We start from the raw sequence: 18,598 nt of genomic DNA, 5'->3' as shown, positions 1-18,598 counted from the left end.
TTTCATGTATATACTTCTCTACTTATTTATGCGTGCGTGATTTCCTTAAAATAATACATTCCATATCTTTCAACCACAAAAGTCCAGGAACAAGTTTATTGAATTTTCCTAACTTCTATTACATATTTTCTACAGGGAATATTGGCTGTTTCTCATTCAGTAACAGATCTCAGAGTAAACAGAGGGCTTAATCAAAGGTGTTGATTCAGACGCCTCCATCAATACTCATCACTGATCCAGGCTTGGCTTTCCATTTCTTCATTCATTTATACCTTCTTGAACTGACTCAGTCATTCATAGTTTCATAAATGATAATTATACGATCAATACCCTGTAATGACACAAAACTGAGAACAAAGGGCTTTAATAGAACCAAGATCTGTTCATTACTCCCTTTCATGCAGAGAAAATAGACTAGGTCACTTTTTTTGATGAACCTCAGGTTTACACATATGGATTAATCAGCACCCTTGCTTCATATCAATTCCAAGCTTATGATTAGTGTCTATTTGCCCCTATTGCACTTGAGTTGTCTATTAATGCTGGTGTAATCAACAACCAAAGGCCTCCCACTTTAGCCCACAATTGAAAAAATTGACGTATGCTATTTGCCTCAAAAAACTAGCAATTCAGATATTTGTCAATGAGAAAATATACTAAACAACTGTAGCAAAAACATTCAATGAGAATTAAAATTACTCCGACAATATGTGAAATGCCTTCCATCTCTTATGCTCTACACTGGATTGGGTTGAATTAAGCATAAATTTTTCTTCATGACCCATTCCAATTATAGGCCCATGACTGGCCCTCCTTAATTCATGTCTTATTCAACCATTTACTTTATTGAAATAATTTAGTGGGCTCCAGTGAATGAACACCATCCAAGCCAAGAACATCAACATTGATGTTTACTTACATCGTCGATATTTACTTACATCAGTGTTTATGCTCCTTAGTCCAGAACTAATGGTTATAGGCTTCATGAATAGAGAATAATAAAATCAGCTATGTGGTTTTCATTCTATAGAGGAAAAAAAAAGCCTGTTTTTAAAAACATGTTCTCATTTTTCTAAGAAACCAAATGACTACAACTTTGAAAGGCCCATGTATGTCTTTCAAACAAAATGGAATAGCCTGTAATTTTTCTTAGAATATCTATAATGGAAAAAAAATTAATCAATGTTCTCATATCACAACATTTCTTCCTAATTGGTCTATGGTCTGCTGGCTTTCAAAAACAAATTGAGACATCAAAGCATGTCTTCTTTCTCATATAAGCAGACATCAATGTCTGTGTTATCCCAGAACAGGACAAGAACATTGAAAAATATTTGTCCATAGTCACTGCCCTCAGGAGTAACAGATTTTTATTGTCTTAATAAAAATCAGTAAAATAATTGCACTAATGTTCTTATCATTGGTCTCTGCTGGGCTCTCAATTTCATGGCTATTTAACCAACTATTTATGTAAGTAAATATGTTTCATTTTATTAATAAAACAATCAGCAATCCACCACCAAAAAAGAACAAAAACTTTGACTTTTATGTACCAATGACCTTACACCCCTAATTAGATTAGTAGCGCCTTCACAAATGATTTAAGTCTCAGACAAGTTTTAATATAATCCATGTTTCATTACATTCCTTAATATGTGATTGATCATTTTTGTTTTACTCACTGATACTTTTTTATTCATATTTTGATTTTATGATAAAAATGCAACTCATTCTCAAGAACAAGAAAAGTCAATGACAAGGGATCCTGGGCTCGTTTCCCAAAAAAGGAATAATTGCATGTCTCCTTGTAATGGACCTCAGAGTTACATAAGGGTTTAATCAAAGATCCCATTCAGATACCCCATGGTACTCATCATTGGTCCAAGCACATTTTTCTTCCATTGTATCTTCATTCATTTATTATTCACTGGTCAGTAATAACAATACAACCACAAAATTCGAGAAGCAAGATCTTCCTTTTAGTGGTTCTCTATTGACTAGATCTCCTTCCACGATGGACCTCAGAGAACATGTATGATTAGTTAACATCCACACTTCATATGAAATCCACATTCACTATTAGTTATTCTGTGGTTTTCTTTTACTCAGTTTTCCCATGTTTTACAAATGGTTTAATGAAAAGTAATAAAAATACCATATTCCAACAATGACAACGTCTTCCCTATTTGCCCAGGCTGCTACAGGAATAATTATTACTGGGTCATACCAATATGAAAAAGTTTAATTCATTTGTGGTAGAAAATAAGGCATAATGTTAAATAGTTATGAAAACAAATGAACTATTACCTATTTTTTAATCACTTTAGTTGTTCCAAATTACAATAAACAAATTTTTTGGTTCATAACACATTCCCATCACTTGTCCATTCTTGATGATTTTTATTTCTATTATAGACATTAATTCCTTTGAAATACCACTAAACATTCATAAACAAAGCATCTCAACCAAAGACATGAATTTAAGATGTTACTTACATTAGTCGATGTATCTTTACTCACAAAGCTAGCAGCCAAAATTTTGTTTCTTAGAAAATGAATATCAGCTATCCTACAGCCCTTCTATAGGAAAAAGGCAGACTTAGCCTAGGAGGGAAAGAAAATATAAAAGGCATCTTAACAGGAAACATAGAAGTAAAATTGTTTCTATTTACTGATGAAATAATATTACATTTAGAAAACCCAAATATTCTATCCCCAAAATTTAGAACTGATAAATAAATGCAGTAAAGTTGCAAGATACAAAATCAACAACATACAAAAATCAATAGATTCCATACTAATAAAGATATTACAAAAATAATCACATTTATAATACCAACAAAAAACAATAAAAACACTTTGATGTAAATATGACCAAGGAAGTACAAGAACCTGTATGGTGAAAAATACAAAACAGATTAAAGAAAACAGGAAGAAATGGGAAAATATCTTGTGTTCATACATTGAAAGAATTAATATCATTAAAATGTCTAAACTACACAAATGCACTGACAGATTCAATACAATCCCTATCAAAATTCTAAATACATTGTTCACAGTAATAAACAATCCTTAAATTCATATAGAACAACTAAATACCTGGAATAGCACCTCCCAACAAAAAATCTTGAACAAAAAAACAAACTTGAGAGCATCATGCTACCTGATTTCAAAACATATTATCAAACATTTATAACAAAACAACATGGTATTGCTATAAAAACAGAAGAATTCACTAAAGCAGTATTAAAATCACAAAAATAAAACTCACATGTTTATGGGCAATTTACCTTTGGACAATGGTACCAAGAGCATACAAAAGGGAAAGGACAGCTTTTGAAACAAATAGTATTAGGAAAACTGGTTATCCACATACATATAGAAGAATGAAACTGGATCCTTATCTTACACCATATATAAGTGTAAACTCAAAATGGATTAAAGACTTCAATATAAAACCTAATGCTGTAAAACTACTAAAAGAAAATATAGAGAAAAATCTCTATGACATGGTTTGGTCTAAACAATGATATTTTGGCTATAACCCCAAAACGGAAACAACAACATGTGTGATGTCATTTACACATGTAATCTAAGAACATTGAACTCAAACAAGTAAAGAATGAAATGATGGTTATGAGAGGCTCGGGTGAGGTTAAAGGAGGGAATAGGGAGTTATGACATTGGTCAAACAGTACAAAGTTTCAGGAAGAATGCATTTTGAGGTCTAGCAGGGTGACTATAGTCAATGATAATGTGTTACATATTTCAAAGCAACTGAGAGTACATTTAAAATGTCTCACAATGAAAATGATAGGTAAATGAGGTGATAACATATTAATTACCTTGATTTAATCAATATACAGTCTATCCATATATCAAAACATCACATTGTACTCCATAGATACATAAAATTATGATTTGACAATTTTGAATAATACTAACTTTAAGAAACAAATAAAAACATAAAATCAGTAATTTAAGTAATCAGTAATTTAAGCTTATATCTTAGAAAACAAAATGAAAATAACAAATAAAGTCCAAAGTAAACAGAAGAGAAAAATAACAAAAATTAGAACAGAAATAATGAGATGGAAAACAGTAAATCAGTACAGAAAATTAGCCAAAAAAAATTGGTTCTTTGAAAAGTTCAATAAAAAACTCTAGGTAGCTAATAAAGAAAAAAGAGAGAGGATAAGCAGTCTACTTACATCCCAGTTGCTACCATGTTTCCCCAAAAATAAGACACTGTCTTATATTTATTTTTTCTCAAGAAGACACACTAGGGCTTATTTTCAGGGGATGGCTTCCTCTCCACACCAAAATGCATGGCGTGGCTATGCAGCCATGCTATGCAGACATGCTGCATAGCCACGCCCATCACTAGGTCTTATTAAGAGGGTAGGGCTTATATTTAATAAATGCATTGAAACCCTGCTAGGGCTCATTTTGAGGGTAGGTCTTATTTTGGGGGAAAACACAGTAAATTATTTTCTGTTAACCATTTTTACAGCCTGTGAATATCAGATATGCAACACAGACCAGAAAACAATCAAAACATAGTTGTAATTACTACTTTTAAACTTTAAAAAAACCTACCAAGAAAATGAACATAAACATTTTAGTAAGACTTCCTATTCTAAACAATGTATGATCTTTCCTCAACTTTTACGAATATAGTTGAAGTTTTAGAACACATCTTGCTTAAATATGTTAACCAATTACATCTTTCCATAATACCAACATTCCAAAATAAAATTTATCAACACTTTAACATTTTAACATTAATTCTTTACAATTGAAACAATGAGATGGTATCACAATGTGATACAATCTTTACATGAAGATAAAGATAAGTTATTTAAACAATATAAATGGTATCAAACTTTAAAACAATATAAATGGTATCAAAACTTTTCTAATTTGAATATACATTTGCATATATATAATACTTTCAAAGAGTAAGCTTCTTTTGAGATTCTTTTTGGATTCTAATAACCATTTTGTTTATCTTTAAATAAATTACTATACAATAATTTCTAAGTTTGTGAAAAATAAATACATAACAAGGGAATACTGTGGGCAATTCTATATGCACAAAATTGATAAGCTAGAAGAAATGGTTATTATTTCTGGAATTTCAAGGTAATGAAAGACACAGCCTGCCAAAACTTACACAATATGAAAAACAATCTAAATTGGCCTACATCTATTTAAAAACATTAAATCAATAATTAATTATGCTTTAAAACAGAAGGCAACTGCAAAGATAGGTTTACTAGTAAATTCTCCCAAACATTTAAGAAAGAAATTATATCAATTCTACATTCTCTTTCAGAAGATGAAAACAGAGTAAATACTTTCTAATTCATCCTAAAAAGACAGCATTACCATAATACCAAAATCAGAAAAGGACATTACAAGAAACAAAAACAATTATAAACCAATATTTTTCATGAATATATTAAGCAAAGTCCTCAAATTTTAACAGCAAATCAAATCCAGCAATATGTAAATAGAAATAGACACTACAACCAAGTAGAATTGTCCTAGATACACAAACCTGATTCAAGATTTGAAAATGAATTAATTTAATTCCATCACATCAGCAACCTAAGGAAGAAAAAAAAAATCACATGGTCTTATCAGTAATTGCAGAAAGTTATTTTAACAAAATCCAATATTGATTAATAATATTAAAAAAACTTAAGAAAAAATAGAAGTGAACCTTAACTTGATAAAGAATATCTATTAAAAACATACAACTAACATTATATTTAATGGTAAGAAACTCAAAGTTTTTCTATTCAGATCAGAAACACAGCAAGGATATTCCTTCTCAACTGCTTTTCAACATTATACTGGAAGTTTTAGCAAATGCTATAAAACAAGACAATGAAATAAAAAGTATACTGATAACAGAAAAAGAAATAAAACTGTCTTTGTTTTCAGATAGCATGATTATTTATGTAGAAAATCTGAAAGCATTAATAAAAACTCATTCATAAAAATTTAATAAAAACGCTTGTGGCACAAATAGGTAATTATATCAAGTTAGCAGAATACAAAAAAGTCAATTGCTTCAGGATTGAGCAAGTGGAATCTGAAATTAAAAACAATAATGTTTATATTAGCATCAGCAAAAATGACTATAGGTATAAACCTAACATATAATAATATACAATAAAATATAAATAAATAAAATGTAATACATATAAATAATATATAAACATACTAAATAATAAACATATATACAAAATAAATCAAACATAATACACCATAAATTATTAGGCAGTATATTGAGTATAAATTAGGTATAAACATAATAAAATATGTACAAGATCTACATGAGTAAAACTATAAAAATGCTGATGAAAGTAATCAAAGACCTGTTATTTTGTAATGTGAATAAAATCAGCCTAAAGTTTACAGGGAGAGGCCAGACCCAGAAGAGCCCACACAACATTTAAAGAGAACAAAGCTGGTCTTACCTATATTCATGATATTTAAGCACAGTAACAGAAAGTATGATATTGGCAAAAGAATAAATAAATCATGGAACAGAATAGAGAGCCCAGAAGTAGACCCACATAAATACACAATCAAGTGATCTATGATAAAGGAGCAAAGACAATGCAATGTAGCAAATGGACATACACATGCAAACAAATGAATCCAGAAACAGCCTTTACACATTTTACAAAAATTAACATCTTTTATACATAATTTATAAATTTTGTAATTATAAAAAGAATCATAGACCTCAATGTAAAACACAAAGCTATATATAAAACTCACAGAAGAAACCTGGAAAATTTAGATGATGTTGGGTGCCTTGGATTTGGCAATGGATTTTTTTAGCTGCAACGTCAAAAGGATAATCTGTACAGGAAAGAATTAATAAACTGGACATTATTGCAATTAAAAGTTTCTGCTCTGTTAAGTATGAAAAGAATGAAAAGATAAGCCACAGATTGGAAAAAATATTTGCAAAAGACATATCCAATAAAGTGCTATTATACAAAATATACAAAGTACTCTTAAAACTCAACAACAAGAAAACAACCATATTAAAAAATAAGCCAGCGATTTTAACAGACACTTCACCAACAAAGATACACAGAAAATAATCATAATAAGATAGGCTGGGCGCAGTGGCTCACGCCTGTATCCTAGCACTCTGGGAAGCTAACTTGGGTGGATTGCTTGAGTTCAGGAGTTCAAAACCAGCCTGAGCAAGAGTGAGACTCTGTCTCTACTAAAAATAGAAAAACGAGCTGGGCATAATAGTGATGCATGCCTTTAGTCCCAGCTACTTGGGAGTATTGCTCTAACCCAGAAGTTTGAGGATGCTGTAAGCTGTGGCACACAGCACTGTATCTGGAGCAACAGAGAGAAACTCTGTCTCAAAGAAAGAAAAAACAAGGGGGAAATAATCATATAAAAAGATGCTCCATTTATAACTTTGAATTAAAATGTACAAAAGCATATTATGTAACTTTTTTCAATTTTGGGTAGAATTATGGTCTATCTGTGTTGCCCAGGATACTCTTGCATTCCTAGCTTCAAGCAATCCAAAATTCTGGGAGGAACAATAAATGAACATGAACATGGTCATACCCTCTTATCCCACAACATGAACACTAACAATATCAACTGTTTTCTTACATGCTACCCTTAAAGATTCGACAAACCAAGTCATGTAAAGAAATTTAAATGAGCTGTGGTACAAAAATAAAGTGGAATAATATTCTGTTTTGAAGATGATTGAAATGACTTTATTTTAATTAATGGTTTTAGTTGTGCTGAAACAAAATAGTTATCATTTCGTCTTTTTCTTTTTTTTGTTTTTTTTTTTGAGACAGAGTCTCGCTCGTCCCCATTGGTACAGTGCCATGGCATCATAGCTCACAGCAACCTCAAACTCAATAAAGTGATTCTCTTGCCTCAGTCTCCCAAGTAGCTGGGACTACTGTCTTTTTTCTTAAAACATTTCAATCATCAGTCAACGCATGGTACTTTTTTTTGGAGGGGGGAGACAGAGTCTCACTTTGTAGCCCTTGGTAGAGTGCCGGGACGTCACAGTTCACAGCAACCTCAAACTCTTTGGCTTAAGTAATTCTCTAGCCTCAGCCTCCCAAAGTACTTTTTAATATAACATAAATATGTACCCCATTTATTTCTCTGAAGTAACAAAAACATGAACAAACCCTCCAAATTAAGAACATAATAAACATTAACAAAGATTTGTTCCTAAACTTTTCATCCACAGAATGAACAGCCAGGATTTTCACCATTGGGAATAATTAGCTTAGATACGGCACACCCATTGTGTGGGGTAAAGGCAGATGGAAGAAAGGCCTACATTTAATCTTTCAAGGGACATTTGTAGGATTGTATTAGATTAACCATAAACCTTCATTTATTCCAAATTTTAATCAGTGGCCCAAGCATGGCCTAGCATATTATTGATCTATGTACCACCCAACAGAAGAATCTAGAACATTTTTCCTAATAATGGAGCTCACCTATACAGAATTAGATAAGACATAAACCACACAAAATTGCAATACAATTAAATGTACATTTCTTCATGATACATTTTTGCTAATATTAGACCCTCCTTCATGTATTTATTCATTTATCAGGTATGCCTTTATCATGAACCTTTTTTTCCTAAAAAAAAAAAATGCAGTATTAGAAAAAAAGAGAGAGAAAAGGAAAACAAAAGAAAATGCAGTATTATAAGCACATTAACCATGCAAATTTGTAATACAATTAAATGCAACTGTACATATGACAGTGATCCAAGATGGGAAGAGCCCGGGTTATGAGGGTTTTTTTTCTTTATCTGAATACCTGCAAGGTACAACAGGATAAATAATTCGTATTTTACAACACATGCTCCTCATTGGTCTGTGTTTTATCCAAGTAGTTCTAAATTGGGGTCAATGTTGTCCCCACCCAGATGACATGTGTGGAGAAATGTCTAACTATCACAACAAGCAACACATAGGACAAATCCCAATAACAAAGAACTACAAGCCCAGGATGTTAATAGAGCTGAAACTGAAATATTGCTATATCCTCTTCAGAGCTATAGGGCTTAAGTTGAGAGATAAGAAATGAACATACTTACGCATTCGCTCATAATATCATCAATATCTCTGAATGCACAAAGTACACTAGAAATTTGAATGATATTAACAGTGATATATGTGCTTATTACTATAAGCCATAACCAATTAGATCATATTTCCTTACCTTTAATAAGCAACAAGTATCACCTAAATAATGCAAGTCAGCAACATTGATTTCTACGTACTTACCTGTATACATTACTTACACAAACATGTCTCAGATGTAATCAATTTGTGTTGGAGCTGGGTGCTTCAGAAATGTCTCAAGAAAAATAAATATGGTACACACTCTCATAATTAGGTCACATATGGTTCTCCATGCCTTCATTCATTTATGTATCTGTTTTGTTGTTCATTCCTTAATTCGTTTATGGTAATACAATGCAGACGTATGAATCTCAATAGTCTGACTTCTGCTTCTGGGGTAATATTTCTTACCATACAGGCATTAAATACATCTCTTCTTGTAGTAGACCTCAGAGTTATAGGGTTTAATCAGAATCATTGATTCAAATACCCCAGAATACTCATCATCGGTCTAAGCTTGGAACTCTTTTTCTTTTTTTTCCATTCATTCATATCCTTATTGCTTTATTCGTTGAGTCATTAGTAATAACAAACTCAGTGGGGCAGCACCTGTGGCTCAAAGGAACAGGGCGCCAGCTCCATATGCCAGAGATGGCGGGTTCAAACCCAGCCCTGGCCAAAACCTGCAATAAATAAATAAATAAATAAAATTACAAACTCAGTATACATGAATCAAAAAACCTAAGAACAAGATCCTTGAATATTACCGAGATCTATCCATAGGCTTATTTTCTATAGAACTGAGACTATATCTTTTTGCAAAGGATGTCAGCATTACATAGATTACTCAACTTCTTGGCTTCATCTTAATGCCATAGTTATATTTTGTACATGCTCACCTTTCTTGTATTTAATTTGTCCATATTATAAGGATAGTACATGTGGTAGCCTCCAAGATGGCTTGAAATAATCTATGTCTCCTGGTATGAATGATGTTGTATAATCTCTTCACATATTAAATCTTAACTGCCTGCCTTACCAATAAAACAGTGTGGAAGTTATGGTGCATGACTTCTGAAACTAGATTATAAAAAAGACTGAGAGTTCCACCTTTCTCTGTCTTGGGTTGGTTGTTCTGGCATGTTGTGAGGATACTCAAGCAGTCCTAAGAAATGGTTCATGTGGGAAGGAACTATAACCACCTACCAACAACCAACACCACTTTCCAGCCATAAGAGTAAGTCATGGAAGCAGATCCTCCAGCACAGTCAAGCTTTCAGATGTCTACAACTGCACATGACATCTTGCCTGTAACCTCACAAGAAATGCTAAGCCAAAACCACCCAGTAGGCCTCTCCTGGATTCCTGCCACATAGAAACTATGAGAGGTAACAAATGTTTATTATTGTTTTAAGCCATTAAATTTCTGGGAAATTCATTATATAGCCATAGATAACTAATAGAATATAATGAACAAACATGACCCACCATCTTAACTCATAATGAGGACAATGACAGTCAGTATCTTCCCTCTTCCTCTGTGCTACTGCCTGGACCTTTATCAATAAAGAAATGTGTCAATCAACTATGAAACAAAATAAAATTCAATACTAAAAACTTTTGAAAATGACTAAAATCCTTCACTGATTTTTAATGGACCTGAGTTGCACTGAATCAAATTAACAGTAAACTTTGATCTATTTCCATTATTGGTTCCTACAGAGCAAATAACCTAAATCAAGGACATGATTTTAATTGTTATGAACAACAATCTCTAACCTCCTTACCCAAGGAGGTTATAAAAAAAAAAAACCCAACATGTTTATTGTCCTTGGATAATTAAATCAGCTGTAGTATATTCATTGTGAAGCAAGATGCACATTTTATAAAGAATGAATCAGTAGATTTAATTTATTTTAATGGACTTGAGTCATGAGGGATTAGACTAATCATAAATCTTGTTTCCTATAATAGACTCATTATTGACTCAAAAATAACTGTTCTTTTCATGTATGGATTTATTTAATGCTTAATTTTTAATATAATAAACACTTAAATCTACCACCCAACATAAAAGTAATAAATGTAACTATTACATCTATATACTCTATCTATATACCCCCTAACCACACGTCCACCCTAATCTTATTCATGTTTTTTTAAGGGACCATACTGATGCATTGCTGAAAATGAGCCATAAGTAATGTACCAAGATTTACCCTAATTTATTTATTTACTGACTCACTCATATTTTTCTTTTGTTTTATAAATCAAAGAATAATTTGATCATTTATTCTTTTTTAAAGATAAAGAATAAAACTCACCAGCAATCCAGAACTAAAATACCATTTCATGTAACTGTTGGCATAAGTTTGGTCCAAAGTGGGATGTGGGATGAGTCTAAATTTCTTTTCTTCATCTGTAAAAATGGGCTAATCATTCTTTGTTTGATGACACTTTACAGTCCAATAGCAATAGGAGGGTCAGGGACCCATTTGTTCTCCCATGCTCCTGAAGACTGCCCCCCCACTGGTATGTAACTGTCCTCATTGGCCAATGCTCTGCACTGTTTTAAATAATTGAAATGTGAACTCGTTCATTCACAGTATATCATTCATTTAACAGTATATCAAATTGAATAGAAGCTAGGACACTGAACATAAGGTTGGACTAATGTTAGTAATATCTGTGTTCTCATTGCCCACAGATATAAACAACTATATCATTTTTGGTTTATGAATAATATTTAGTGAATGAAAGTAAATAATTAATAATACCTAGTATCATATTATCAATATAGTCCATGCTTGGCTTTATTTCAACTAGGCTATTGTTTTAATCATTATTTTTAATGTGAATAATGTGTTTCTTTACTAAATAAAACCAATTACCCACAACAAATGCCAAAATTACAACATGAACTCTCAATGAATAGGGTCTGACGTTTATGAGGACAGTAAGGGAGACTATTTAAGTTATAAAACTCAGTGCTTTAGAATATATTAAAAATAATAATCCCTATTTTATTATAAATTAACCTAATTGACCATTATTCATTCATACATCTTTATTTATTTTTGCATTAGTTTACTTACAATATAACTAATTCAGAGACATGAAGAACTTAGAACCAGATCTTTGTTCTATACTTCTTCTATAAGCCCCTCTCCTATACAGGAAATAACTAAGCTTTTTTACAGAGTTCAATCAAAATTTTGATGCATACATTTCAGAATACTTATCAATGGTCTATACTTGTCCTATTTTTGTTCTTTTATTTCTGCATTGTTTATTTCTTTATTCATAGATTCACTAACAACAGGATTATTTCTCCATGAATGAAAAAGCCAGAGAACAATATACTTGAATGTTAGTAATAATTTAATCTACAAGTCCATTTCCCACAGAAGTAATAGATAATTGCTTTTTGCAATATATATGCATTTTTTGTACATATAAGTTGATCAACATTTTTGTTTCATATCAGTTCCATGATTAGCCCTTTTTCATTTAAAAATTGTGCAACAAATAATCTTACTCCACAACTAGAACACCAGCATCTTCCTATGTGCTTCTCCCTCAAGGAATAAATAGCACCCTAAATCTTGATCAGTGGAGAGGTATTTATATGAACCACAATGCAAAAATAAGACAGAATGTGAAGCATCGCTGAAAATGCATGAATCACTCCACATCTTTTTACTGGATTTTACTAGTATTGAATCGGATTAATTACAAATCCCCATTCTGGGCACATGCTCATCACTAGTCTATGCTGGAATTGTCTGGTTTTATTTATGAATATATGTATTTACTACTTTAAAAAAAATCAGGTAACACTCAAAAATCAACATCTCAACCCAAGAAAATTAAAGTTTAACTGTTACTAACATTGATCTCTTTCTCTCCTCACCCACAGAGGTAAAAGCCAAGATCTTTAGCATTAGAGAATGATTAAGTCATCTAGGATGTGTTCCTTTGGTAAAGTAAAATACAAATTTTCAAAAGAAAGTTACATATTTTTTGATGGAAATTCATCTTGAAGTATTAAATTAATCATAAATTTGAGTCAGCTAATAATCTCGTCATTGCTCAAAATGGCACTTCTTACTCACTTATGTAGTTTTTATTTTTAAAAAATATGATGAATACCAACATTAGAATAAAAGATATATCTGTCATTAATACATCTCTACCTACTCACTATCCATAAATTTAACAGCCAGGTGATTGCTTTTAGTGAATCTTACTTATGCAGAATAAGATAAACATAGTCTTGTTTTATGGCATATTCTCACTCAATGACACATAAATTTTTCTGACTGATAAGTCTAGTGATTCATTTATTTATTCATGTATATAATTAGCATGGAACAAATTATATACCCATTTTTCTAAAGAATTGCTCCATGTAAATTTCAATGTGTACTTTACCCAAAATGGGAGGAATCTAGAGCTCTATTTATTTATCCGAGTAGCATTTGGGTACACCAGCAGTAATAATTATCTTTGATTCATAACACAGGTTCCTCATTGGCTTATACTTGATCTTCTTTTGAATAATTTCTTTTTTTTTTTTTTTTTTTGTGGAGACAGAATCTCACTCTGTCCCCCTGAGTAGAGAGCCATGGCATCATCATAACTCACAACAACCTCAAACTCTTGGGCTCAAGTGATCCTCCTGCCTCAGTTTTTCCAGGGGTTTTTTTTGTTGTTGTTGTTGGTTTGTTTCTTCGTTTGTTTTAACAAAGGCGGGGGTTCTTGCTCTTGCTTAGGCTGGTCCTGAACTCCTGAGCTCAAGCAATCCACCTGCCTCAGTGTCCCATAGTACTAGTATTACAGATATGAACAACCATGCAAAGCCTCCTTATGAATAACATTGATCCAGTTATAAATGGCCTTCCTCCTTCCCTGATAGCGTATCAGTAACAATGAAAGCCAAGACAAAGTACAGGAACATTCAATATCTCTCTCTTCATGCTCATGGGCCATAGACATAACCCATAAAGGATTTTTATTTTTTAAAAAATAAAACTCAGCAAATAGAGTTGGATTAAACATAACCCTAATAATAAGATATATTCTCAATATTGGTTCATGTTTGACCCCCCTTTAATAAAAAGATAGTAAACCCAGTAACACCCATAACTGAAATATTTTTATTATATGACCTGTCTCCAAGAACTTAATCCAAGTTAAAAGAATCTATATCTGACTTTCTCCACATGGACAGGAGTATAGTAGAGCAGGGTTACTCATTAGCTTTGTTACTCACACTCCATATTGTCCATAGCTGAGACTTGAGATTTTATCATATTCATTCAAAAGCTTAAAACAATATATAAGTACCTGAAAACCTCGACTCTATAAACACCAAAAATACTAACAACTGCCCACCCACTCTTTATCACAGAAATGTATGACTATATTCCTTGTCTCTCGTTTTTTTATAAAATACAGTGAACACAATTAAATTAACCATAATTTGTGTCCTTCACTTAATTTTTTTTAAATTTAAATATAGGATGGCAGTCCACTGTACTACTTTACAACTGGAACACTGGAAAATCTTCCTCAACGATTTAAAAGCCTTGATCTTCATCAGTAAAGAAGCATTATTAAGATGTGGTACAAAAATAGAATGGAATATTAAGCAATTGTGAAAATGAATGTAATGTCTTCCAACTTTGTTTTCAATGAAACTCAGTTGTACTGAAATAGATTAATTTTAATCCATGGTCCATTACATATTTACAACATTGGTCCATGCATGGCATTCTTTGATTTTATTTTGGTTTTAAATTGGCAGACAAAATTGTGTGCATTTATCATGTACAACATAATATACTGAAGCTTATACATGTAATAATACTTTGTGGAATACTAAATCGAGCTAATTAACATATAAACTAACTCACAGTTATCATTTTTGTGGTGAGAACATAGAATGTCCACCCTGTTAGCATTTTTTTGTTCTATTTATGTTTGTGGTAGTCATTCATTCCTTTGAAATAATTCCATGAATAACATGAATAAGCCCCTTCAAACCACCAACATGAATGTTATTACTTACATGCATCCCTCTCCTCATCCACAGAAGTGACAGCCAAGATTTCCTTCAGTGGATAATGAATAAATCATATTTCACATATTGAATTCTGTGGAGCAAAAAGCAGATTTTAGAAAATTTAAAAAGCAGAAATTTAGATTTTTTTTTAAGGAGTCTAAGGCTTGCTTGTATCAAAACTCCAGTTTTTATCACATTCCATTATCACCCCAAGAATGGCCCTAATTTTATTTGACTTTGTTCATTACTAATTCATGTAATATAATGAAAACTGCAGAAACTATGCCCTAGTAAAGGAATAAAAATTCTGCCTATTCCACATTATCAGTCAAGCCTCACTCATATAGGGAAGAACCTAGATTATCTTTTTTATGCATCTTCTTTGATCAGATTTGGGTAAACTTACCTTCCTGTTCCTTGACACATTCTCACTGATGGTATATGTTTGAACCTATTATGTGAATTTATAAATTTATTCATTTATTTTTAATGTGGTTCTGGAATACTTTGAATTTTCTTTTTTTTTTCAAAGAAAATGCAGAATAGTCTATTATAATTTGTCACTGGCCCTCTGGTCTTTACCCAGCATGGACAGAATTCCAGGGCTCTTTTATTTACAAAATTTGTAGAGCACAGCAAGATTAATAGTTTACTTTTTAAATTAGATATTCTGCTCATTGGTTTATGTTGCTCTCATTTAAAAATCCCTTCCTTCATTCACTTATAATGACACCATTAATATTTGGGTTCTAAATAACACTAACATCTGCCCAAGAGCTCCCTGGACAAGGGTTCTAAATAACACAAACATCTGTCCAAGAGCTCCCTGGACAAGGGTTCTAAATAACACAAACATCTGCCCAAGGGTTCTCAATAACATTAACATCTGCCCCAAAACTCAACACTTGTCGCCAGCTTGATCTCATTTCAATTAAGTAGTTCTGTAATCAATTATTCATTACATTTCCCTTTTTTCTATTCTTAGTAAAATACTTAATAAAATTAACAGCTACCAACCCAGAAACAACAATAATAGACTTGAATTATTACGTAATGTAACTTGGCTCCTGAGAAATATTTTAATAATTCGTATCCCATACCATAGTAACTGGTGAAGACTCTTTGTCTTCATTCACTGGTATGCTTACTTAGTCATGCACTGATCATTATGCACTAATAATAATTCATACCTCATACCTACAAAAATCGAAAAACAAGATAACCCATATTCCTCATTGCAACCATCAGCTCATGTCCCACTGAGGCAGTAAATTAGGTTTGTTTTTATAACAGACCTTGACATAATATGGTTCAATCAAAATCTTTGATTTGGACACCCCAGGGTTTGATTTATTCATTGATTGACTACATATTACTTACTCAATATTCATGAATCACAACAAAGCAAGAATAAGATGCATGAATATGTGAATATTATCACTAATTTATTTAGGGTAATTTCTCACAGAGCTAATACACTAAATCTCTTTCTGCAGTGGACCTCACCATCTCAGATGTGGCTCAGTAATAAACATCCTCATTGCAATCCCACACTCTTCATGCCCCATGCTGGGCCTTCGTTCTTTAGTCTTTCTTTAATATGTCCAGATTTTAAATATTTAACAAAGAACCTCCCATTTCACTTCATTGACACTATTTCCCATATTTCCTTATGTTTTCCTTCCCAATAGGTTAGAAACCTAAATTTTTAATCAACGCATTGGTTAAAAAATATATATATATTAACCAACCAACCAAATGAATGAAGCATGCTCTTAAGTGTTAAATTTTGTTTCATGGCATATTTTCACCAATGCTGATTGTTTTTGTTACATCTTATTTTTAATCGACAAACCATTCTTAACCCTCTTTATGTATTTATCTACTTATTTATTATTTAATTAGTAATGGATTAATTCAGTCCAAGTCATTTCTGTATTCCTGATTTAATACACAGGATATAAAGTCTAGGCTCCCAATTGCTATGTTCACAGAAATATTCATGTTATATTGCTTCATAATTTAAGTCCATCACTAGTGCAACATTTTCTCTCTTTTAACTGTGACATAAAATTATTTATTCATTCTCTTATAATTTATAGCTGAGAATCTAAAGAAGTTAGTTAAAATGTCTGAATAAAATGAACACCTGTCAATCTGTCCATTACCCACAGAGATAATCAACTAGATCTTTCTTATCTTTGTTGTTCAATGAACTCAATGAATAGAACAAAATTAACTATAATTCTTATTACATGTGACACATCCTCACAACACTGGTCCTCTTCCATTTGCTGATTTGTGTAAAAATCTCTCCTTTTGTAGAAACAGGAGCAAATATACACCCTTATACATTTGTGTGTGTGCATTTTATTGATTTCAATACTTCAAAAACATATTAATAATCATTCATTGCTCCCTGCTTGGCCCTCTTTCTTATGTTCATTTATACATTTGTTAATAATGAATCATTGTACATTTATTCAATTTGTTTAATTATTTATCATTGATCTCTTTATATAATACAAATTAATATTAACAAGCCAAAACTGGCTGATAATAATAATACAATCAAGTGCACAATAATCATAGTAGCTACCATATTGTTTTTAGAACAGATTACAGAACATTTCTATCACTGCATAATGTTCCATTGAACAGTATTAGAATTTGCTCTTTACCCTTATGTAAGTCAAGAACTTTTTCTAATGAATCTAATTGGATTAATCATACTCTTTGATTCATAAAATATTATCATTCTTGGTTCATGTTGCCTCTCTTTTATTCTAAAGTTTAAATGAGCCACCATAAATTGAATTCTTACTTCACAAGTAGAACACTGACATTATTTTTCATCTGTCATCTCCTTTTGTGGTCCTTGCTCAAACACTAAATAGCCTACATCTTTATTTATGAATAGATGTTTAAATAAACTATGTACATATACACAATGAAATACAAAACAGATGTTAAAGGAATAAAACAAGCTAGGTTATTCTTATGGCAGTTGGGGCACAGAACTGAATTAACCATAATCAACTACAATCTTTTCATCCTTGGACTGACCTCATCAGCAGTCCATGTTTTGTTTTTTGTTGTTGTGTCATTGTTATTTATTTTATACATTTATGTAACTATTCATTTATTTTTAGCATAAAATTGATATCCAACATACCACTATGCAAAAGAAAGATAACTGATGAATGCTATAACCAATACATTTTTTTAAACAGACCTTGCATAGACAGAATTGAAATAATTATAATTCTAGGATAATGAGTACAGTTATTTTTCTCTAATTTGACCTTGAGGTCTCTCTCAAGAGAGTGGCTATAAACTCTAGCCATGACCCGATGGGTCTCCA

At 31.7% G+C, this 18,598-nt stretch overlaps 1 long non-coding RNA gene and 3 other non-coding genes across 5 annotated transcripts; all 4 read right to left on the bottom strand.

Moving 5' to 3' along the window:
- Positions 1-162: 162 nt before the first annotated feature.
- Positions 163-239, bottom strand: LOC111724221. The gene has a single exon (XR_002772554.1). It is a non-coding gene; the product is annotated as a small nucleolar RNA SNORD113/SNORD114 family (small nucleolar RNA).
- Positions 240-1,810: 1,571 nt separating this feature from the next.
- On the bottom strand, positions 1,811-1,884 carry LOC111724218. Its single transcript, XR_002772552.1, has one exon. It is a non-coding gene; the product is annotated as a small nucleolar RNA SNORD113/SNORD114 family (small nucleolar RNA).
- A 7,725-nt stretch (positions 1,885-9,609) lies between these two features.
- Positions 9,610-9,681, bottom strand: LOC111724213. The gene has a single exon (XR_002772549.1). It is a non-coding gene; the product is annotated as a small nucleolar RNA SNORD113/SNORD114 family (small nucleolar RNA).
- A 137-nt stretch (positions 9,682-9,818) lies between these two features.
- LOC111724185 lies at positions 9,819-15,319 on the bottom strand. Of its 2 annotated transcripts, XR_002772527.1 has the most exons (4): positions 15,241-15,319; positions 11,492-11,586; positions 10,656-10,723; positions 9,819-9,850 (listed from the first exon to the last, which is right to left on the bottom strand). It is a non-coding gene; the product is annotated as an uncharacterized LOC111724185 (long non-coding RNA). The 2 variants fall into 2 exon arrangements; XR_002772526.1 differs by lacking the exon at positions 15,241-15,319 and having other exon boundaries at positions 11,492-11,756.
- Between the last annotated feature and the right edge of the window lie 3,279 nt (positions 15,320-18,598).

The sequence above is a fragment of the Otolemur garnettii genome, unplaced genomic scaffold (genome assembly GCF_000181295.1).
Source record: "Otolemur garnettii isolate 467f Iridium unplaced genomic scaffold, OtoGar3 scaffold00020, whole genome shotgun sequence".
NCBI lineage: Eukaryota > Metazoa > Chordata > Mammalia > Primates > Galagidae > Otolemur > Otolemur garnettii.
The sequence above is the reverse complement of the archived record's forward strand: the minus strand, read 5'-3'. Positions and strand labels throughout refer to the sequence as shown.